General features: G+C 44.1%; 1 protein-coding gene across 2 annotated transcripts in view; it reads left to right on the top strand.

Annotated features, from left to right (window-relative positions):
• LOC146208915 (uncharacterized) overlaps positions 1–25183 on the top strand; it is a 42388-nt gene that overhangs the window by 4082 nt on the left and 13123 nt on the right. The window contains exons 2-3 of one of the 2 annotated variants that reach the window (XM_084596481.1): positions 4730–4799; positions 12964–13059. The gene's annotated coding sequence lies outside the window, so the exon portion shown is untranslated. The remainder of the gene's footprint in view (positions 1–4729; positions 4800–12963; positions 13060–25183) is intronic. The other variant, XM_084596479.1, reaches the window with a different exon arrangement.

Here is a 25183-nt window from a genome sequence, read left to right as displayed (position 1 = left end):
CTTGCACAAGAATCTGTTGGTTTTTTTTTATTTTCCTGTCCTTGATCACACAGGTTCCTGTGGCCTAGTTGCTGTGGGCAGTCTCTTTGTATGTGATTAAGCAAATAACTTGCCTCAAGATAATAAGGAGCCATATTTAAAACCCCTGTAATAAATAACTTTTAAACATGCATGAGCACAATAGCTTTAACTAAAATAACATGCCAGGAATTTCTTGAACAAGATTTGCTTCTGCCAGTAACACTGCAATCATCTGCTCAGAAGAATATTTTGCCACATTTTTCTCCCATCTTGATTTGTTATGTACCATTTAAGCAGCATAATTTATTTAATTTAACAATACTATCAGTCCTATTCAGGGCTAAGATAGCAGTGCGTTGCTTAGATCAAAAGTACACTCATAGTAGTAAACTAAAACATTACACATGAGATAGTTATGACCAAACGAAAAAAAAAATGTGTACAGGTTACCTACTATCACTAATCCAGCACTTGAGACAGCAGAGATAATTACTCACCTCTCTTAGCTTGTATAATATTACTGGTAAGTTTATTGCAATCTCCCTTCGGACATAGGGGTTAGCACATGAGTAAGACGCATACAGAAGGTAGGTGGACAGTTCCTCACGCGTTAGTCACTACATCCGGCTTTAGCAGCCCACAAGCCCAAGTAATAGCCTTGGTAGTGCAGTCTCGCGCTCTGTCGATAAAAACAAAAAAAAAGGGTATACTTCATGCAGTCTTCTGGAAATCTTTTTGCTTTTATGTTTGAAGGTTTATTGAAACGAAATACAAATCAATCATAAGTGCATAAAAAAGTTTGTACAGTAGGGGGTCTGGAAGTAAGACTGTCTGGGGGACCTCCCATCAGGAATACATGAGTATAAATACACAAGTGTGGCAGAGGATCTAGAAAGATATAATCAAATTCAAACCTATTATTAAAATTTCGGCAATGAATAAGTTACACAATAGTAAGGGGGCGTAAGTTTTAAAAAAAAAAGCAAGCAAAGGCATACATCAGGCAAAGTGCAAGAACATTATGAAAAGCGCAAAAGATGTCAGACATAGAATGGGCAATGGATAGATGCAAAGATAATAAGAACGGAAGCGGAGACAGATAAGAATGTTCACAATGACGAACACTTTGACCGTTTGCTGTCGGAGTGGGGAACAGAAAATGCGATTAAGGCAACCTTATACTCCGTTTCATACATCAAGTGCAACACTACCAAAGCTACAGCTCTTGTTTGCGCTCTCCGGATCCGCGATAAAAAATAGTGCCTGCTCTTGACGAGAGAAAATAATAGTTGCTTTGTCTGCAAGCTTAATACATTTTACATTTGCCATCAACTTCATAAAAAGCACTTTTTTTAGGGAGAAAAGGTCGGATTCGGCTAATTTGTATGTTTTTTTATGTCGTTTTTGTTCGTGCCGCATTTTGCTGCCCCACAACCTTGCCAGCTGTGCCACCAGATGGCGCTGGCTGTGCCCTCCGCCCTGCGCATCTCTTTTTGAGAAAATGGTTCTTTAGTGCGCATTTTTTCTATAAGATCCGCTCTGTGAAGATGTCTAAGCAAGCGAAGCATGTTATTGCAAACGTGTATGCTCGGAATAGAGCCCGTTTCGGCAGGAACCACTCGCCTACAGAACGAGCGCGTAGTGATACGCCTCCTGTTTTTTTTCTTGGGGACTACTTGCGTAGCTTTCGCTGCGATGCACCTGATGTATGAAACGGAGTTTAGGTAAGGTATGAAGCTGAATTGTTTGATAAGAGATGTTTTTTTGTAGAGTGTAGAAAGTGGGTTGCGAACGGGCTGATTTAACTGCTAGCGGTAATGAATTCCAAGTTTTTATGGTGGAGAAAAAAGTTTGTTTTCCGTAATTTGTGTTTAGTTTTGGTAGTAGCATATTACTTTGTTCAGAGAATCAAGTGTTATTATTATTAGCGAGGAAAGATTCAGAGAAACAGAGAAGTTGACAGTTATCATTGCGAGCGCGGTAAATTAGAAGACCTAACCTAAGATTAAGGAGGCATTTCAAGGGAAGAATGTTTAGGTCAGAGTAAAGGCGTGAAGCAGAGGCTGTGTATGGGCTGAATGATATAATTCGAAGCGCTTGGTTTTGAAGATGAGAAATACATTATAATTGGCATGAATAGGTATTAATTACCCCACGACGATATGCAAATAATTAATATGACTGTTAATGAAGGCATAATATAGGGATAAGAGAACATGGCATTGAAAAAATTATCTAGTTTTTATTAACTCCCTTATTCCAAATGAAATTTTTTTACTGACAGATTTGGTGTGTAAATTAAGCTTTAGGTGACAGTCGAGCGTGATGCTGAGAAATGTAACGGATTCGGAGGCAAAGATAATATGATGTCCCAGACAAATGTGTGGGTTCATGATAATTTGCTTTTGATGAGTGCGGAATATCATGAAGGTGGTTTTTGTAAGGTTAAGTTGTAGCATGTTATTTTGGCACCATAAAACAATATTCTGTAAGTCTGTGTTTAATTTGTTTATTAGGCGTGTGAGATTACTATCCTGAGTGAATATCGTTGTATCATCCGCATAAAGTATACACTTAGTGTTAGTTAGGAACAAAGGCAAGTCATTTATGTAAATGAGGAAAAGAAGTGGACCTAAAATGGAACCTTGTGGCACTCCTAAATTTATAGTTACAGGGTCAGAGAGCGTGTCTTGTAACTGGACAACTTGTGTACGGTTAGTAAGATAACTACGTAAAAGGGCTAAAGTAGGCCCACAAATGCCAAGGGATTCTAATTTAGTGTACAGTATTGTATGGTTAATTGTGTCAAATGCTTTAGTGAAATCTAAGAAAACAGCACCGGCAAAAAAGCCATTATCTATATATTGTTTAATACTGTCTGTGAATTCGATTAAAGCTAGCTCTGTGGAGTAATTAGGGCGGAATCCGATTTACTCATCTGCTAACAGTTTGAACTTAAGGAGGTAGTTCATTATGTGATTGACGATTAGCTTTTCTATTACTTTACCAAAGAAATGTAACATAGTAATTGGACGGCAATTAGTTAGGCATTCTTTGTTGCCTTTTTTGAAGATTGGTATCACTTTACCCTTTTTAAGTTCAGCGGGAAAAACACCAATCCTAAATACTAGATTTATTATGTGACTAAGAACATTTGACAGCTCAAGACCAACCAGCTTTATTTTGAAAGACTGAATTCCATCGATTCCAGGAGTAGTATTTTTTAAGCTAGAAATTATCTGAAAGACTTCATCTGGTGAAGAAGGACGTAAGTAGAAAGAATGAGGGCATCGACTAGGGCTACAGAATCTGCTTGGAGGCAAGGAACCGCAGCGCGAGAAGAAGGATTTAAATGCAGAAAGGTGGATACTTGGGCTTGTTGGTACATGATCGAAGGGAACAAAATGTAGCGCACCAAGACAAGGACAGAGAAAGAAGACACACACAGCGCTAACTTCCAGCTAATGTTTAATCAAGGAAGAAAGCATGGTTTTATACCACCGCGTATCACATGCGCCAAAAGAACATGCGCTAGCAAGTCATATCTGCCAGATACGCAATCTCCTTTGGCAACAACGCGACAGAAGGGTTACTTATACAATCATCTTTCAAAAGAGTAATCCATTCAGCTTCAACTATTTCACGCGTTAACCGGTTTTCGTGCACTTTTAAACCATACTTTTTTTGAGGAGAGGAATACAATTGCAAGCACGGCAATGAGCCGACAAACCTTTGCCACACCTGTTACTGACACCCCGGCCATGCTCACGAAGCCTATCATTGAGGCATCTGCCCGTTTGACCAATATATTGCTTGCCACAAGATAGGGGTATTTGATATACTACATTTTGGATGCAATTAGCAAATTTTTCTTTATGTTTCTTTGTACAGTCTATCACCTTCTTGCCTTCTGACGAAGTTTTAGTGCATAGCTGACTCAACTTATTCGGAGCCGAAAAAGCCACTCTAACTCCCGATCGCTGCGCAACTTTTTTGAGATTATGGGACAGCCTTTGAATGTAAGGGATGACGGCAGTTGAGTCAGCTATGTCAACGGGTGTTGCAACGGGTGTTTGCAAAAGTAAATTAGGTGGAAAGCCATGATTTATTTTCTTGAAGTGAATCATGTGGCTGTGACCATTTTTATCACCACTCTGCATTCGGAAGAGGGTCATTTATTATACTAAGGAATGCATTGAGCAGGCAAATTTTTCCAGCTGAGGAATGATAGCAACATGTTTGGAATTGTTGCTTAATGCCCATTACAGACCACCCATACATTTTATTCATTCTGGATTGTTTCTTTGTAGCCATTGTGATGTACGGATACCCGCAAAAGTTGCCGTGCCATGCAGAAGTTATTTTTCAGTAGAATGATGCAGCTGTAAAAAGCACATACTCTGCTTTAATCTGTCTTCCACCTTGAGAAGTTTTTATTTTAAAATTTGGCTAGAGCCGATTTCCACGTGTAAGGTTAGAAAATGCAGCTTGTCAGAGTGAGAAATTCAAGACATATACACAGGACCTAGCAGATGTCATGAATCAGTAATGTAGTCATGTGTATTCCAGATTTTAAATAGTTAGTGAATATTTGCTATTCGATTAATTTGCAGCATTTTCACTGTTACAGCTATTTGTAAATAGTTTCCATGGTACTGTAAGTATAGTTTGCAACCCTAGGAAACATTCAGAAATGATGAATTTCCAGTTGACCTAAATGCATCTGCTGTGGCCATGGGAGACACTCTGGTGTCATCGGATGGCTACTGGTGAAACAGGTACGACCACAGTCCTGGCCTGGTGACTGGTTTATCTGGGGTTAAATGCTTGGGGAAAGAGTTTGACTAAACCGTGATTTGTTCTGCCATATTCTAACCCTAAATCTTTCTTATGCAGCAAAAGGCCACATCTGTTAATTTTTTTTTTTTTTCTTGCAAAGTGAGGCAGCCAGAAATATAGACTTACCAAGGACTGCTGTGACTTCCTCATGAGTGAACTTTGTCAGTTCATTGGCTAGAGCTTTTCTCGCACTTGAAATTCAAGGCTTCTTCTTGGTTTCTCAACCCTATGCATGCACACAGTCTCATAGTTTTCTCAGCACCATGTAAATGCGGTGGCTTGGACCACCTTTGCAGGCTGAAGTGTTCAAAACTGGTTTTGTCCACGAAAGGGCGCTGCGAGATTTGCGGAGCTTCTTCCAAGCAAGCACCCCTGTGAAAGCCAAGTGCTACTCCAGAGATATTTATTTTCTTTGGGCATCTTCATAGGAGCACCTTCGTCGTACACATTTTTGATCTACTCCTGCCCCGCTGTGGTGGCTCAACGGTTAGGGCGCTTGGCTACTGAACCTGGGGACTCGGGATCAAATTCCAGCCACTGCGGCCGCTTTCCAGTGGAGGCGAAAGGCAAGCTGCCTGTGTACTGTTAAGCTCGGATTAAGCTCGACCATTTGAATTCCTTTATTTTGTAATGAGAGATTGCACAGGGCAGGAATCCATTTCTTTTGTGCACTCCCCTTCCATCTAATGCAGCTGAGGTCGCCTTGGTCTGGTTTCGATGCCACATTCTTGAGTTCAGTAGTCAAAAAGCATAGCCACCATAGTGGGTCATTTTTGCAGCAAGGATGGCAGTCTTTAAGTGTGCATGAGAAAAAAGAGCGAGATCTCCTTTTGCCATTCCGTTAAAGAGAAGAAATGGAACGAATGAGCATCCATCCGTTTTGTCAAAACTCAACTGTTCTCACAGGAACTGCTTGCACAATGGCTTGGTTATTTAGGAGCAAGGCCTACAATTGGTGTTAGAAGCTTGGCATGGATATGCGTAGCCAATACTCTTTGGCACACTGGCTTGACATAATGGGCCGTCAAAACACATAAATCTGTATTTTGTTGCCGTCATTGCTGTTATTGCAAACATCTGCCGCACGTGTGCACTGGGCTCATGAAAAGCTGCTATGACATGGGAGCTAACGCTCATGCATTCGTATTATCCACCTATAATAATATTCCCTTTTTTTTCCCCTTTAAAAGGGCCCATATTAGCATCACGCCTATGCACTGCAATGAAAGTTTTTGGCTGAAAATATGTTGTGCACACTACTATTACTGCTGTTTTCATGCAGTAAAGAAAAACTTAAGTCGTTTATATTGTGCAACAAAAGATGCGACATACAAAAAGTGACGCGAACAAGCATTTTCAGCTAATATTTATTGAGTGACCAGACATGCATGTAGTAGGACAAATGTGTAGAAAAGAAAAGCGGTGAAGTCAGGAGACCACAAGGCTTGCTTTGGCATTAAGAACTTTATTTTCAAATATTGTTTGCACTCCGTACTGACATTCTTGCACAACCTTGTATGCTGATTACAGTAGTATTTCTTCCACGTTTTGAGCATTTGTTTTGTAGTTTCTTGATGGCAGAGAGTTTTTAGCTGTCTTGGCCATAATGCCTCAGAGCTGAGGCTTATGTTGAAAACAAGCGACTGAAAATTTTCATTGGCACTCATGGCGAATGAGTGATAAATTTGTGAAGTCAAATGCATATAAGTGAAATGATTTATGTGCAAGCCAACAGTTATAAGTTGCAGATTAAATTCACGATTAGGAAATATCTGCTCTTCTCTTTTTTGAGGTTCCCCGCAGGGGGCACCTGTTAAAGCAGGTGTTTGCGTGTACTGTGCGACACCACGGACCCCAGCACCCACGCTTAGCCGTGCGTGGCATCGCCGTGTCTGGGGAAAAGGGGATCCTGGTGGTTGAGCCGATGCCGAGTGTTTGGACCTTTATGGCCCCTCGGCGGAGGCAACACGCCACTTTGGCCCACGCTTCCCATAGACGGTACCCCCGGGCTGACCCACCCGGGGGAAATCGGCAGTCGCCTTTTCCTGTCCTCCACTTCATCTTTCACTTTCCTATCTCTTTTCTCAGCACTGTCCTGTCTCCTCCTCATTTCTTGTTTTTCCTTTTTTCTTGGCGGCGAGGGTTGACCTTGTGTGGAGTAGCTACCCTGAGTTGCCCATATTTGGTTATAGTAGCGGTGTACTGCTGGCGTGGGCAGGACTTCTTGCAAGTTCCTGTCCCGTCCCCTCGTTGGGCTCCATGGTGGGTGGCAGGCACAACTACCGAAAACACAAACCCTTTCATGGATTCTTTCTCCCAAACAAATGATCGCCCTCCAAACAAAAGAGGGCGGACCGATGCTACAAGCCATTTCTTTGTGAAAACAAAAGAGGCTTTCCCAAAGTTCCATGTCATACATAGCGAGGAGCTAGAAAAACCCGCTCGAAAAATCTCCCCTTTCATAGTGTCAAAGTGTCTCACTAAAGACCTCGGCCCTGGATACAAAGTATCAAAACTTGCAAATGGTGACCTCTTGCTAGAAGTACAAACCAAGTGTCAGTCCTCCAACCTGAAAAACATTGTGTCGCTTGGGGACATCCCCGTCGTCATCACCCCCCACCGATCCTTGAACATTGTAAAAGGAGTAATATCTGAGATAGACTTCATTGCTCTCACTGAAGATGAAATGGCAGAAGGACTAGCAGACCAAAACGTTATCGCGGTTTACAGAATAAAAATCCGAAAGGATAACAAGGAGATCCCTACAAAACATCTGGTTTTGACTTTCAATAGCTGCACCCTCCCAGAGTCAATTGAAGTCGGATACATCAAAATAAACGTCCGACCGTGCATCCCAAATCCGAGGAGATGCTTCAACTGCCAGAAATACGGCCATGGCTCGCAAAGTTGCCGTGGCCGCAGAACTTGTGCGAAATGTGCTACGAACGACCACAACTCTGATAACTGCACCGCAGACCCACGCTGTGCAAACTGTGAGGGGGATCACCCCGCATACCCTCGATCCTGCCAAAAATGGGAAGAAGAAAAGCAGATCATAACACTAAAAACAACAAAGAACATCACATACAAAGAGGCACGTACCCAGTACAACAAAACCAAGAACACATTTCAGTTCACAGCGAAACCAAATCTCGCCGATGTGGTGCGACAGGGCGGGGCACCACAACGGCCTTCGGCACCTACCCAGACCTCAAACGAGGCTGAGGTAGTGCCATCCCCTGCCCCGGTGGAAGCAGCTCCCACTCCTCCACCACCCCCAAAACAGGCTACGCGTCCCTCAGGGTCGGCGGGCCACAAGACCTCCGCCCACGAGGCAAGGTCTAAAAACAAGGATCACGTGCCTCTGGCACGTTCGTCCAGCACCTCAGACGAGGTAATGGACATAGGCCAGGACAGCTCTTTGCCGTCTTCGTCACAGAGACGGCGGAGCTCCTTGGAACGAACCAAAACAGACAAGGCCCGAATCACGGGCCCTGGAAAAAACCTAACTTAATTTCCAAGCTTTCAACAAAATAAGATGGCATTCCTGGTACAGTGGAACTGTAGAGGACTTCTAAAGAATATTAATGACATAAAAGACATTCTAGATACAGTCTCGCCAGTTGCACTGTGCGTACAGGAAACAAATTTAGGTTGCACGCACTCGAATATACTGAAAAAATATCAAGTCTTCCGCCGAGATCGACAGCAAGCAAGCAGGCTTTCGGGTGGTGCGGCCATCATATTGCAAAGTGGAGTTCCAGCTCAAGAACTGAAATTAAACACTCCCTTAGAAGCTGTAGCAGCCACAATAATTGCCTTTAAAACTCTTACTGTGTGTTCTGTCTACCTTGAACCAAATCTTAAAATAACACTTAGAAAACCTTTTTTGCCAACTACCAGAGCCATACCTAGTAGTAGGAGATTTTAATGCACACTCTCCTTTGTGGGGAAGTGAAAAAAGTGATACACTTGGACAGCTTATCGAGGATTTTATTCTTAGTTCAGACATTTGCTTATTGAACTCCTGTAAGCCCACGTACTGCTCACCAAGGTCAGGAAAAATGAGTTTTTTAGATTTGGCTTTTAGTTCACCTTCCCTTTTTAATGATTTTAAATGGGATGTTCTGAACAACCCGTATAGTAGCGACCACCTGCCAGCAATAATCAGCTTATCATCCTCACCATCAGTCATGCCGACCAAACCGAAACGGTGGAAACTTCACTTACCAGATTGGGAGCTTTTTAAAGTAGAGGCGAATCTAGGAGCAGTTTTTTCAGATGCCCTTAGTGTCGACAGACTAAATGAGTTGTTCACGACTTGCATTATCACTGCCGCTCACCTCACCATTCCACAGTCCTTAGGTGTGGTGCGACAAAAACACAAGACGTGGTGGTGTCGGGAATGTAAGGAGGCCAAAAAGTGGCAAAATAAAGCATGGGGTGTTTTCCGAAGGTACCCTACACACGAAAATCTTACAGCTTTTAAAAAGGCCAAAGCTAAAGCTCGATACATTCGTCGCAACTCTGAAAAAGAATCCTGGCAGAAGTATGTCACGTCAATAAATAGCTCAATGACGTCTAAGAAAATGTGGGAACAAGTTCGTAAACTCAGTGGAAACTTTTCCCCGTTTACAATTCCCATCCTCACAGCCCCTGGTGTTCAGACTAGCATAGAAGAACAGGCCAATATACTAGGCGAACATTTCACACACGTTTCAAGTTCGTCACACTACACAGAAACATTCTTAAAATACAAAAACATAGCTGAGAAACAAAAACTCCCAACAAGTGGTGGCAGAAATGAATCATATAATAGTTTTATTACACTCCAAGAAGTAAAGAACGTCCTTGCTGCTGGAAAGCAGACTGCGCCTGGCCCTGACGAAATTCATTACGAAATGCTGGCTCATTTATCCGAATCCTCTGTAGAGGCACTTGTGAAATTCTTTAACAAAATTTGGACTCTGGGTAAACTCCCAGAGGCTTGGAAACAAGCCGTTATTGTTCCGTTTCTGAAACCAGGAAAGCCGCCGACCTCAGCGGGCAGTTACAGATCCATAGCTCTGACCAGCTGTTTAGCAAAATGTTTTGAAAGTGTTTTAAACATCAGACTAACTTTCATCTTAGAATCTCATAAACTTCTTAATGTTCATCAGTGTGGTTTTAAAAAAGGGTGCGCAACGACCGACCACTTAGTGCGTCTTGAAAATACTGTCAGGGAAGCGTTCATACATAAACAAAATTGCCTGGCCGTTTTCTTTGACATGGAAAAGGCATACGACACGACTTGGAGGTTCGGGATCCTACGCGATATAGCAGATTTGGGCATCCGAGGCCGGATGCTTAATGTTCTGAAGGACTTTCTATCAGGTCGTTCATTTCAAGTACGTCTCGGTACCACCTTTTCGAGGAACTTTATTCAAGAGAATGGGGTACCTCAGGGGTGCATTTTAAGTACAACTTTGTTTATTGTAAAAATGAATTCTATTAGCAAGGTAATCCCAAAATCCATTATGTTCTCGCTGTATGTCGACGACCTTCAAATAGCCTGCACATCCTCAAACATATCAATTTGTGAAAGACAAGTACAATTAACACTAAATAAACTAGACTCATGGGCTTTTAAAAATGGGTTCAAATTTTCCCCACAGAAAACAGTGGCAGTAATGTTCTCGCTGAAACGAGGTATACAGATCAATCCCAAGCTACACCTAAATGGGATTGAGTTGCCAGTAAAGAGCGAACATAAATTTTTGGGTGTAACGTTCGACAGAAAACTAACATTCTTGCCTCACATAAACATCCTAAAGAGGAAAGCCATAAAATCTCTAAACATACTGAAGGTTCTCTCTCGGAAACACTGGGGGTCTGATAGGGCGTGTCTGCTACATATATATCGATCTGTTGTGCGGTCTAGCTTGGACTACGGGTCCATAGTCTACGGGTCAGCTAGACCATCATATCTAAGGAAATTGGACCCGGTACATAACTTAGGTTTACGCCTTTCTTGTGGCGCTTACAGAACATCCCGTGTTGATAGTCTGTATGCAGAGACGAATGAGCCTCCGCTGAAAGATAGAAGGGCTTCACTCACATGTGCTTATGTCCTTAGAATAAGGTCACAGAAAAAACACCTCTGCTATCCAATAGTCTCAACATGCCGCTCACGAGTAATTTTCACAAATAAACCACAAGCAACGAGGCCACTGATAATGCGTTTCGAAGACATTTGCAGTGAGCTAGAAATTCTGGACACCTTGCCCGACACTGCACCAAAAAACAGCCCCCTGCCCCCATGGTACAAACTTCCAAATGTCTGTGATCTCACTCTAACACACTTCAACAAAAGCCAAACTCCTAAAGAGCATATAATACAAGAATTTCGCACAATAAAAGAAAAGTACAGTAATTATACAGAGTTTTACACAGATGGATCAAAAACTTCTACTTATGTTGGCTGTGCCGTAGTTGAAGAGAACTGGGAACAAATAATTAGGCTTCCTCAGTGCGCATCAATCTTTACAGCTGAATCTTATGCTATCCTGACAGCTGTAGAAAAAATAGTGAATGAAGACATTGGGAAAAGTGTCATCTACACTGATTCGTTGAGTGTACTGATGGCTTTAAATCACAGAAATGCTGTCATGTCTCTAATCGGTGACATAATACATAATGTAAAAATGATCACGACACAAGGACATAACATAGTGTTCTGTTGGGTCCCTAGTCACGTAGGCATTGACGGCAATGAAAGAGCAGACAAATGTGCTGCACTTGCCCACAACAAATTGATTCAGATAGTAAACATACCACATAGTGATTGCTTGAAATTAATAAAACATAAACAGATGAATAAATGGCAGTCCAGATGGAACAACCAAGAAAATAATAAGTTGCATCTCATAAAGCCTGTACTAGGAGAATGGAAATCGAGCACACATCAACAACGTTTTATGGAAGTGATAGTATGCCGTCTTCGTATTGGACATACACATCTTACACATAACTTTCTGCTAATGAAACATAACAAACCGACCTGTGAAGAATGCGACGAGATACTCACTGTAAACCACATTCTAATTACATGCTCAAAACTTGAGGCACTACGGAGAAAACATTTTACTGTATTTTACAATCATACCATCCCATTTCATCCCACCTTGCTTTTAGGAGAAAGAGCACTTGTAAACCTAGCCTCTGTTCTCAGTTTCCTAGAAGGAAACTTTTTAAATAAACTATAGATTTAACATTAACCTTGCTCTTGGCGCATGATAGCCTTAGTTGCTTATGCGCCATAAAACCCAACACAACACAACTTTTTTGAGGTTAGTACGTTTACACTGCACATGTGTGGGCCAGTATAGTGACCTCATCATGTGAAGCCCTTGTGAGGGCTAAGGGACTGTACCAAAAAATGATTAATAAATGAGTATACATATGTGTTCTGTTCCCACAATTAGAACCTTGTTCAATGTGAGCACATTAAAGAGAATGCTGCTTATGTGTGGCTTCTGCAGTAGGGGGGGGGGGGGGGGGGGGGGCTTTTTTTTATTATGAGTGATTGATGCTTTGTGTCTTTGACAGGATTGGAAAGCTTGGTTTCACTGCAGTGGATTGTTTTCATCGTTTTCAAATTTCTTCTTTTTTTCTGAATAAAAAGTCGCATTCAGTAGAAGATTGGCAGCACCCCCCCAGTCAGAGCAAAAGATGTTTATCAACTGTACTGTAGGTGTTCTTTTCAAGTTGCTGCTACCCCGAGGCAATTTTCCTGCAGGCGTTTTCGTTGTGAAACTGTATGAGGGTGCATTATAATCCTACCCACCCAGGATTTTAGCAGACAAAAGAAATCTCGGCGCAGAAGCATCACATACTGCTTCGAATCAAAATGTGGATGCTGCTACCAGTTGTCATACATTGTGCTTGAGTGTATAAAGTGTAGAAATGTACCAGTCACTAAGCAACTATATAGCAGCGTGTGTCATCACCCTGAAAAAAGATGTGAGGTGACAAAGGAGCCAAGTACTTGGCGCAAGATGTTAATCACTTGATCAGATTAACTAACATTGGCTTTTAATTTCCCGCATTGCATTTTTCTTTTAGGAAGAAGGACAACGGGTGTTTGCCACTTTCCCACCACCTAGAAATTTTCGCGGAGACTTGCAGATCATTGCCCGGAAGACGTGGCTCTCATTTCAGGTATGGCACGAGTTTGTTTATTCTTTTTCTACTTACATGACTGATTTCTAGTAGTTCTTTTTGAGCTGCGTGCCATGTATTTAACAAGATTTAATGGCTTTTATTGCTTGTGAAGATATTGAATGAAAACATTAATCGCACTGCGTTTTCATGCAATATTCGACACTAGCGACATTCTTTACGAAATCGTTTTGCGAAAAAGTACCGAACGTATACGGGCTGTCTAATGTTAAATGACGGTTTTCTTTCTATAACTACCGAACATATTTGGCAAAGTCCGAATTTATGGGGCGTCCAGTCAGTTCACACCTGAAAGAACACAAATATTTTCAGTATGGAGCTGTGATGCATGGATTTTTTTTTTGCCATATTGCAAAACAACAAACATTATTTGCTAGCAGCAGTTCAGGGAAGTAGTAGAATGTACCGAGCAATGGGCATACAGAAAATGCGATGCATACATGTATAAGGCTGGGTACTTTTAGACAAAATAAGGTTGGAAGACATGTGGGCGCTCATTCTTGCTTCTACTGCGATAGCCGCTGTAGCGAACCTCACTGCTAAGCGCAGTAAGGCTCGCTACTAACGATATTGCTCTGTGGATAGTGTCAAATGGTTGACAGTTTCAATCACTACCTCATTACACTGTTTTCAGAAGATATTTTACAATTCAGGCGCGCCATTGATCGAAAGTGTGCCTAGCGCGGCAACCACGCGAGAGCAAATTAACTCAAGCCTCAAGAAAGAAGCCCAAGGGATGTAACTTGCTGCTTCTTTTCTTTTACACCCTTATTTTAATTTTGCATACAACAAGGGGCACAACAGTATGTTGATATTATTGGCAACAGCGAGCATTAACGCAGCCGGCTGCGCAACCCTTATGCCGCTTGCCGCTCCTCAAAGCAGCTACCCTTGAACATGGCGGAAACGCGCGCAACGATAGATTGACCTTATGCGAAATTGCTGCTATTATACACATAGGCTACGGCCGGTCTCGAGAGAGTGCGCTCGCTCTCCCTCTGGACCGGCCGTGACCTGGGTGCCTCGACCGCATCAAGGCACCTTATATACACTCGAATTTTGATCAATCAAAACTGCCGTTTTTTTTTCATACGTGGGGCCTATCGGATATTTCGCAACTGCTAGTATAAAAGACCTCTGCTGAGGCTGGCATCAGTCCGCTTTTAATTTTCAGTAAACTTTCGACGTTCTTAACAGCCAATAACACTAATAAGTCTTTCACTGTTGTAAACTGCGGAATATGATTAATGAGTAACTTTTTGTTCGGAATTATTCATCTATGCTCATTATCATCAGCAACTACATTTTTGAGCCTCTTCACTCTTCAGGGAATTTGAACTGAAATAATCAGGGAAAACCTGGAAAAGTCAAATTCTGAAAATAGTGGTTTGCTAGACACCCTGGTGTGTCTTTATGACGCTGGCAAGGAAAGTAAAAATTTATAATAAGCTTCTGCAACAAGAAAGTGCATCCATTCAAGTTGGCTTCTGATTCCAAGCTGCAAAACTGCAAGGAAGCAGTCTTGTGGGGGCATGTGTTCTTGGGAGAAGCTTTCTTACTGGCGTGGAAACAGTAGGAACATTGTGCCTGTACGGGTACAATGCTCCCGTCTATGTGCAATAGAGAGATTTAATAACCAATAAGCAATAGAGATTTAGCTTGCCAGAGACATACTAACATAGGTACCGGTTTACCGTACCCCTCCCACGCAGGCGCAATGGCAGCGGTTTCACTCACCCCTGTCAATGCGCGTGCACAAGAGGGGTCCAGCAAACCAGTATACATCTACGTCAGTATGTCGACTTCCGCCTCCAAGTTGCTACGCCATCGATCTTATCTTTCTATTTCTCTTCCTTTCATCACTGCCTGTCTCCCTTCTTATTTGGGTCTCTGCACAGATTTCATTCACGTGAGGGCTGAGGGAAAGCTCTGTATAGCAGCTTACACTGCAAAGAAAGGAAGCATACACAATAAGCAATATAAAGATTTACTTGCCGGAGACCTACTGACATAGGTACCGGTTTACCGTACCCCTCCCACGTAGGTGCAGTGGCCGCAGTTTCACTCACCCCTGTCAATGCGCGTGCACAAGAGGGGTCCGGCAAACCGGTATACATCTGCGTCAGTATGTCCCAGGCAAGCTAAATCTCTCTAATCATCATAGAGTACTGTGAAGAAAATGAAGAAGTTAAAAAAAATAAAATTTAACCACTATCTATTTTAGGTGAACACTGTGAGCTTGTAGCCTCACGCATGCTTAATACAGTGCAGTCCCTTTAAACGAAACTTGACGAGGACAAGGAAAAATGTTTCATTTATTGACAAGGAAAGGGCAGTGACCCCCTATGTTTAAGGGCTATGCAAAGTGGTTTGCTTCAGGCTGGTGTGCCGCTTCTTCACCAAATATGCATTCATCCTGCTTAGGCTGCATGCATGCTCTAAGCAGCCCTCTTGTTAGGAATACCGTTGGAGCACCTTCACTGACTGGCTTACCTTGTTCATTGACACTGGGCAGCCCTCATTGTCATCATGGCTGATCTCTTCTTCACTTTCAGTACCAGACACTTCTTCAACTTCTTTTACAATGCCGGATAGTGTGTCCTAATGGCAGGTAGCATCATCATCAGTAACCTCATAATCCTGCATAATTAGCATGCCAGTGCTGCACCAAGGAGCCAGATGAGCCACTGCTTCCACGGAAAAACCCGCATGATGGAAGCATCATTGGATGGTAGTTGTGGCAACTTCATCCCATGAATGAGCCAAAATGTGAATGGTGGAAAGAAGATTTTTGCTGTGCTCTTTGTCTCTGTTCATATAAAGAACAATCCTTCTCAGGATGTGGCGATGAAAACACACCTTTAGATTGCGAATGATGCCCTCGCCATGGGCTGGAGTATGGCTGTCATGTTCACAGGGAAGAATTCCAGCTGAACGGAATTCAGATCTTGCACCTCACCGTGTGCTGGACAATTGCCCACAATAAATACAACCTTCCTGCCTTTCTTTGTGAACTTGGCGTCCCTCTGCCTCAGCCAGGGTTCAGATGTGGCCTGTCATCCAGATCTTGGTATTTGCATGCTAAAGTACAGGCAGTTCTTTGACACCCTTAAAAGCTCGGAGTCTCTTCGCTTTCCTGATAACAAGAAGCTTCAGTTTTTCAGACCCGTGCATGCTGGCACCAACCAGCACAGTGACGCTGTCCTTAGTGTGTTTTCCTCCTGTGCGCCTCTCACCTTTGAAGCTCAAATACTTGTTAGGAAGGAACTTAGAGAAATGCGCCATTTCATTCAAGTTGAAAACGTCTCTTGGATCTCAATTTGTGAAGACATCCTCCATCTTATGTTCTCGCCAGTCCTTGCAGGTACCTTTGTCTACCACAGCACTCTCACCTGCTATGGTGTGGGAAACGAGGTCGTGGTACTTCTTAAAGCGGCTTAGCCATCCGTCACCGAATTTAAAATTGTCTATAGCCCCTTGGGGTGCGATCTCCCTTGCCTTTTTCTCCAAAATAGGCCCGTTACCAGAATGTCCGAGCTTCAGGTACACTGAAACCATCTGACAAATGCTTTCTTGACCTGAGCCCGTGGTCAGCCTGATGCATTCTTTTTCTGTCGGGGGTGAATGCGCCACTGTTAAATGCTGTCTTGATTTTCTCCCATTCCTTGAGGATTCTCGAAACTGCATTTCGGAATGCCATGCTACTTTTTGATAAGCCTTCGTTTTTTTACCACACTTCAAGACTTGGAGGACTTTCATTTTAGTGTTTAAAGATAACGCATTATAGGGACGCTTCTTCGCAGTCTACTCTATGTTCCACGCACGTGAAAAGCAATGAACAACATTGAGAAATGCACGCAGTGCGTAATGGTGTGAAAGCAAAAAAAAATAAATGCGCAAAGAATTAGATTGGAATGAGGGTACCGATGTCAAAAAAGATGCCGACGATGTCGATACGCCTTATGTTCAATTTTGGTTCTTTTCGTTTATCCATGTTGCATGTTGTCGAGCATTACTTAGCACAGATATTATAGGAAACAAATTATTTGTTTTGAAATGGTTTCATGTAAGAGGTGTTTTTGTTTATGCGAGTTTTGTTTAGCGCGCATCCACTGTAAATGCTCTCTTTGAAGTTCTTTCCCTGAAAGACTATTTTATTCTTGTTCCTGCAATGTACATGGTTGGGCCTAGTGAGCTTGTGTATCGTCTTTGTGAGCACATTTTTTGATGAGGCAGACAAATACATTTAAACCTGGTTGTAACGAAACTGCCAAATGTCCGCGATTTTTCGTTACATGTCAAAGCTCCCTGTCAAGCTTCCCGACTATTTTGAGGATGGTTGAACGTTTCCTGCATTGAAACAGACAACAGCATCTCCAGCAGCTGCTTGAACAGCGAATAATGACACGTTGTGCGCCTTTGGTGCCAGTAACCATATTAGTGAGTGCAAACTCTCGTTGCTATTTCGGGTTTTTACACGCTGGCCAATGCTTCAGCATCTTTCGGTCTGCCAAGTGCCGGTAGATTGGCAGTAGTGCTTTGCACGCGTGGGATGGCAAGCTATATCAGTGCTTAGGAGCGGTGTCTGTTCACTGTGGCAGCCGACGCCATGATTTTGAGCTCGTTGGGCAGAGGCTGTTCTTCGACGCATCATCGTACAATGTGATGGAATGGTGTGGGGTCTGCTGCATTGCTTGTACATGTTCAAAGTGCAACTTCAGATCCCAGCTTTAGTATGCTGTTGACTTATTTGCACGGCCATCCGTGAGCTCGCCTTTATGTTTTGTAATCACATTGCACATGGTTAACGCTGTCTTTCTACAGTGCCAAAACTTAGTGGCTAACTCCATCACACAAGACAAGTGCAGTCTGCACTTCTTTCTGGCCATATCTTATTCTGTTTTTCTGAAACCTGCGGCTCCCCTTCCACGCTTGATACAATGGGTTGCCTTCTGCTGGCCCGGGCTCATAGCCAGCGCAGAAGTTGCTGAACACAACATAGTTGAGGGATAGCCCAGTGAACTGTTCAATCGTCGAGCCCATGCCAGTGTATCCGTGAAGCGTTGAAAGAGACGGCAATCATTTTGTGGTGGTCCAGGTGCAAATTTTAGTAGAGCTCAGGAACTGAACAGGCACTGTCCATCAACACTTTTTCGGCTATGAATGTTGTCACGGGTGTCAGCTTATTTTTCACGTAGCCTTGCCAGGTTTTATTGGAAAGTCCACTTCAGGTATGTCCATTTCTGTAAAGATATCATTTATGTGGTGTGTTGCTTTCATCTGCTTTTGCGCTGCCCGTGTAGTAAAAATATTTACAATAAAATGACTTAGTTTTCGGCTGACTTGATTGCGTGGCAAGCTGCATGGAGATGAATTGTCACTACAGTTCACACGAGAGAGCGAGCTTCAAAGCCAGGCCTTGTTCACGATGCCCCTGGGAAACTTTCAGTCCCTTCAGACACCTTGAAATTGGTCGCTTTCAAGCACTCGACAGTTTGTTGAGAGAGTCTCAATTCGTAACAGTAAACATGCCGTATTTACTCGCATAATGATCGCACTCGCGTAATGATCGCACCCCTGAATTTTGAGGTCAAAATTCCATTTTTTAAATTCCCCGCGTAATGATCGCACCCCGAACATGGAGCCGCCTGGTGGTTGATCTGCAGTCATCCCGCAGCGAATGCATTCCGACGAGTTCCCAACCTAGTCTAGTAACGTTGGAGTTCCCATGATTCCATGCTTTGCGGCGTTCGCCATTTTGCAATTCGGCAGCGTCGTAGCGTGCTTTGTGTTTTTGTGCGAGTTTACGCCATTTCACCATGGGGCGGTATGCCAGTTACACCGCCGCGTTCAAGCTCAAGGCTGTCGACTATGCACTGGAGCATGGCAACCGCGCTGCTGGTAGGCATTTCGGCGTGGACGAAATGAGGATACGCTATTGGAAGAAGCAGCGCGAGAAGCTGATGGCTACGAACAAGACACGGCGGGCTTTCTGTGGACCCAAAACGGGCAAGTTCCCTCGTGTTGAGGAGGTGGTCCTAGAATACGTGAGGGACCTGCGCAAGGATGGTTGTGCAGTGTCATTAGAAATGATACAGACGCAGGCCCGCACAACTGCCAGGAAGCTAGGAATCGCCGCAAATGATTTCCGCGCTAGCTCCGGTTGGACGACTCGCTTTATGCGACGGAATGGACTTTCCCTGAGGCGGCGGACGTCGTTGTGCCAGCGGCTCCCGGCCGCGTATGAAAGCAAAGTGATACACTTCCATCACTTCGTCACTAGGCTTCACGAAAAATGCGGTTACCTCATGTCGCAAATTGGAAACGCCGATCAAACTCCACTGACATTCGACATGCCCCGGAATACAACTGTGAACGAGAAGGGTGCTCGGAGCGTCCTCGTGAAGACGTCTGGCGCAGAAAAACAGCGATGCACAGTCATGCTTGCTGTGACGGCCGACGGGCGGAAGCTGCCACCATACGTGATCTTCAAACGGAAGACTATTCCGAAGGGAAACTTTCCCCGTGGCATCCATATACGTGCACAGATGAAAGGGTGGATGACTGCAGACCTGATGGTCGACTGGATCAAGACTGTTTGGGGAAGAAGACCAGGAGCATTTATGCTTCCCTCGCTTCTGGTTTTGGAAAGTTTTAGGGGTCACCTTGTGGACAGCGTGCGTGCCAAGCTGAAAGAGCTGCGCACGGACATTGCAGTCATTCCTGGCGGCCTGACTTCGCTGCTGCAGCCTCTCGACGTGTCTTTGAACAAACCGTTCAAGGACAACGTTCGACGACTTTATGCTGAGTGGATGGCGATGGGTCAGCATGATTTGACGCCGTGCGGAAAGATTAGAAGGCCATCCGTGGAGACGCTGTGCTCGTGGATCACAGAAGCGTGGAGCAGTATCCCCGACGAGGTAGTGGCTAAGAGTTTTAAGAAGACAGGCATATATCTAACGCTTTGGATGGAATGGAAGATGACTTCCTGTGGGATTGTGAAGATGCTCCCAGCGACGACACTGCCGTTTCCGATGAGTCGTGCAGCAGTGAAAGCGAGGATGGCGAGGATTCAGACTTTGATTATAGTACTGACGAAAAAAAATAAATGGGCATTGTGCACTCCATGTGATGCTTAATGTACGTGTTTATTGCGAAGGTAAGCCTTACTCAGCTTTTATTTTTTGGTTGTAATCGAGATATATGTTCTAAGACGTCTGACCTGCAACTTGTTTGCGTTTTCGGTGCTCAAATTTTTTGTAGAAAATTTACCCCACGTAATGATCGCACCCCGGAATTTGCGTCAGTATTTAAAAAAAAAAAGTGCGATCATTATGCGAGTAAATACGGTAGTATCATCCAGACTGCTGTTAGTGTCATTAAGCGGGGGCAGTCATCACAGTTCCTGATGAAATGCAATTTCCTATTTTATATTGCAGTTCAGTCAAGAGCTTCTAGCCTTTTTTGAGCTTTGTTTAGGTTTCCAGCAGTTGAGAACACGAGCATCATGGTGTCGCAGCGTATGCATCCGCTGTTTCAGTTCTCCGAGCTCGTTAGACCTGTTTCGTCCTCCACTGACACTCCTTCACCTGCCGTTGGCTCTGGCACATTATTGGATCACTCCAATGATGCAGGGTGCATAGGAAGGTTGTTAACATACATAAGTCTTTTCTTCTAACTGAACTTGTGACACAATTGAAATTTACTCATCGGCGTCCTATAACAGCGGTCTCTCGCCTTTCAACAGTATGGCACCAGGAGTGCATCCGCACTGGTCGCGGCAACCCTAGCAGATGTGTGCGCGAGAATCGGACAATGAGACGGCTCGTTTCAACCATTTGCACGAAGTGAACCCAGCATGCTTCTTTTATTTTCCTGGTTCATTTTGAGCAGCCCACGTCCACCACCAAAATTTTGAGCACTGCATCCCCCCACACCTTACGCCCCTTTTTTTTTCTTACTATTGTTTGCCGGTGGCTTATAACACCGTCTAAAACTATTTCCAATTACACCACTAGATTCCGAGCCTAGCTGGAATTCAAAATCGGATGGGCCACCGCTCCAGTCTTCAGTTGAAGGTCCTGTGCGGTCAGCCATCCGAAAGCAATCTCGCACACGTAGGGCGTACTTTGAGTAACCCGCGCAAGGCATACAGGTGCCTAGTGGTGAAAAAAAGAGAGATGGAATCAATCACTGGCATTTTGCTGCTGATAGCGGCGAGTGATGCTGCTGCATGTGAGCAAAAGTGGCGATCATTTGAAAGGCAATGGCGCACACCACTGAAGTTGCCGTGACACAGCATACACTGGAGCAGAAAAAAAAAAAAGCATCTGCAAAGCTGCCGCTGACAACAGTACAACCTTTGTATTCAAGTCACGTGTGCATGGTGGCTCTAGTGAGAGTAGTGCGTGCAGAGCAACCATGCCCCCCTGAACAAGTTTCGCACTCTTCAATATATATATACTCCCTTTGTGTGAGCAAATATGAGATTCTGAAACGATTTTACAGATGGCATGACAAGTCCAAGCACGCCAGCTTTGTGCTCTAGCATGAATTTCTGAACCCACATTGGAGAACTCATGGGTATGTCATTGGCAGTGCAGGGGGAAACGCTCACTGGTTAATCCAGTGCCATTGAAACCAACGATGGGCATCTAAGAGCTGCACTTGAAATACTTAAGGACATTTCAGCTTGGCCTTTAAAGTAAAGTAGTGATGCGATAGTGTTAATGGCTCCCGTAAGGGTGACCTTTTGTGGACTCTTGCTCACATACATGCAGTTTCCTACTCACTTAATCACTAACACCATAATTTGTGTCTCTATTGTCTTGCACACATTCATAGCCACGCACTTGTAAGCTAGCTACCTAATTAGTATGTGAATTGCCACCCAACAATTGCTACCCAACATAAAGACATCTATAAAGATGCCTATAAAGGTGCGTGTGTGGCCTAGGATCAGTAGTACTTGCGAGCGGGCTAGTTGGCTATACGACTCCGAAGACCTCCGGCGCTGCATGGTTATACACAAAAAAACATACACACACAAAAGAATTGAACCAGGACGTTAACGCAGATGATGCGCTCACTACCAACTGCCAGTTTTTTGGGTTACGAAGAAGAAGAAAGCTTCACACAAAAAGTGGGGTTGCGATATGAAGAAAAAGTAAACTAAAGATTCAGAAAAAATAAATGAAAATAAAATGAAAATAATCACAAATTAAGTTTAACTTTTTGTCACGTCCAAACGGAGAAGTATAATCTCCTTGCTGTTGAGCGCCACTGACGGAACACTCACGCATTCCCCTTCTCCCGAAATCATCTTGAAGGCTTCAATAACCTCTCTTTTAAAACAGTCTTTTGCGCTTGCCAGCACCTTGGTTTTGCTGAACCTTGGTGCACAATTCGTGCTCCTCAAATCCTGTTGATTGTCATCCGTTTTACACCGGGAGCAATGGGTCGCTAGGTTTCCTAGAGTAGACAATGCGCCACACGAATTTCTATGCTCTCTTATTAGCCTTTCATTGATGCATCGGCCTGTTTGCCCAACGTAGGCCTTCCCACATGTCAGGGGGATCTTGTATACTACACCCGTGCGACATGTGACAAACCGCTCCCTGTGCAGTATTCCGCATCCTTCCTTAGTCTCTCTTATTTCATTCACCTTCCTGCACATACTTTTTAACTTGTTTGGTGCAGACAGCTCGACCCTAATTTCGAATCGGCTGGCTATCTTCTTAAGACTGTGTGATATGCGATGTACGTATGGCAAGACAACAACCTGTCTTTTCTTTTCAGTCTCTTTACGTTCTCTTGCTAGGGGTCGCATCTTCTTCAAACAGTTTTCAGCTGCAGATATCAGCATGCTCCTCTGATATCCGCTTCGTTTCAACTTCTCAATCTGTATGTTGAAACTGTCGCTCATCAAGTGCGGGCAGGATTTGGTCAGCGCCTGCCGTAAACAAGACACAGCCAGACCCCGCTTAATCAACTTACTATGACCGGAGTGTGTGTATGTGAAGCTTTCTTCTTCTTCATAACCCAAAAAGTGGTCTAGGAGTAGCATGTCTCACTCCATTCCTTGCCGAAGAGTCCTGGAAGGTTCAGTTCCCATCTTGCCTTCCCATCTCAAAGAAGCCAGAGTGGCAGCTCCTGCCATGTCACATCTTGCGTCCTCACACAATCTGCTGGCCTATCGTTACCCGGCCATGCCCATGATTTTTCGCTCACAAGGCTGACAACGCTGGATTTTCTGCAGAATGGGACCTTTAACATGCATCAGTTGTGTCACCCGGCATAGATATAAAGGCCTCCTTTAACCGAGCTGTACAAGCATGCTTATGTGACCTTAGAGTACCAAGTCTGACTCGGGATTCAAGTGCTCCAGGGCTCTCGTTTGAGTGCCATCTTGGCCTAATTTGGCGGCCTGTGCAAACTGTCATGTCGTGTAATCATGTGGCATTGCACAGTGCACCGACCTATCAGTGTCCAGCCATCTTGCCTTCCAGAGGCTAGCTCGTGATTTCTCGCTCACAATGCCGAAAGCACAGGATTTTCATATACTAGTACATGGGCTTTAACGCATCTTGTTAATGTGCATAACAGAAACAGCCACATGGCTTGAGGCTCGCCGCATCAGGGTTGCTCCCAATGACAGGATTCGTACATGCAGGCTCTTTAATCGAGCCCTGCAGCCAAAAGAAGAGAAGTACGCTAGGCAAGACCACGTCTTCTACCTGTTTGAAGAAACTGAAGGATACACTGTTTACTGGAATGCCATAGCGTTGGCCTAGTTTCCAGAACATTCGCCTCGCATTTGATAGGTGCTGGGATCAATAGACGATTGCACCATTTGTTTCATTTGTTTTCCGACTGTCACAATGCTCAAAGCGTTATGCTGATCTCTTGCGGAGTGAAATGCTTGAAAAAAAAAAAAAAAAGGGGGCATTTGGCCAATCTATACTTGCTGCCAAAAATGTTGCTTATCGCTATGAAACACAGGTGTGACCATGAGTACTCCATGCTTGATTACTTTTAAAAGTAACTCTCATTTTTCTACCATTAACATTTGCTCCACATACCTGTGGTTACTAGCAAGAAGAAAAGTAGGTGCACCGTAGAAGCAGGTTTGGATTGGAAAACCTTCATTATCAGTGTTTAGTGGACGGTGGGCTTGTATAGCTTAATAGATGACCGTCAGTCGATGCTGGTGGCGATCCCCTGGGTTCTGGCCATGGCCTCGAGTTGAGCTTCCAGGTCGTAGCTGAGCAGCAAGGTCTCCCATGGGCCCGGTTGCGTGAGCTTCTGGAGATGTTTAGGTTGGGGATCTGCCGGGCAGTCTCAGAATACATTTAGCAGGGTAGATGTGTAGGCCAGTTGGTGAGACATAAGGAAAATAAAACCGCCCTGTGTTGTCTCCAGCCTCCGTCCTGTGTCTGCTGCGGTTTTATTTTCCTTATGTCTCAGAATATATAATCTATGGTGGCTCTACCATCATTTGCTGCACTCCCGGTTGAATCTGTCCCAATATATGTGGCTAAGTACTGCCGTGTTGGGGAGAGTTTTAGTTTGGAGCTGTCTCCATATTACCTCTTGCTCCTTAGTGCGGTCTTTATGATATGGTGGGTACATTAGCCTTTCGAGTCAATGGTGTTGTGTTTTATTGTAGGGGCTGTCTAAGGCTTCTTGGGTTGCTCCGGTGTGCTCTAGTCGTTGCCCGCAGCTCAGCCAATAGATCCTCGAGCAATGACGTGGGCTGCCTCGTTCCCCCCTGATGTATCCAGACGCCAGGCCAAGGAACAGGAGGCTTTATTACAAGGTACAAGCTCGCAGCCTCAAACGAACAACCACCGTACAGGGAGAACAAGCCCTGTCTTATACTTGCAAGAGCTGCCGGCGCATGCGCAGACATACATGACGAACGCAATCAGCCATGACAATACATAGCGAGCGTCCTTCTCGCGATACAACATGACACTATAACATTCCCTTCCTTTTACAGTTCTAAACGATCCGGCGGCCGTCGCTGTCGGGTGCTCCTTCGCAGTGGCACCAGTTGGTCGCCGCTTGTTTGCTGTGCTGGCAACGGTGACGGGGTTGATTC

The sequence above is a fragment of the Amblyomma maculatum genome, chromosome 1, assembly GCF_055883805.1.
Source record: "Amblyomma maculatum isolate TAMU_Amacu chromosome 1, ASM5588380v1, whole genome shotgun sequence".
Lineage (NCBI taxonomy): Eukaryota > Metazoa > Arthropoda > Arachnida > Ixodida > Ixodidae > Amblyomma > Amblyomma maculatum.
This window is presented reverse-complemented; position numbering and strand designations above follow the sequence as displayed.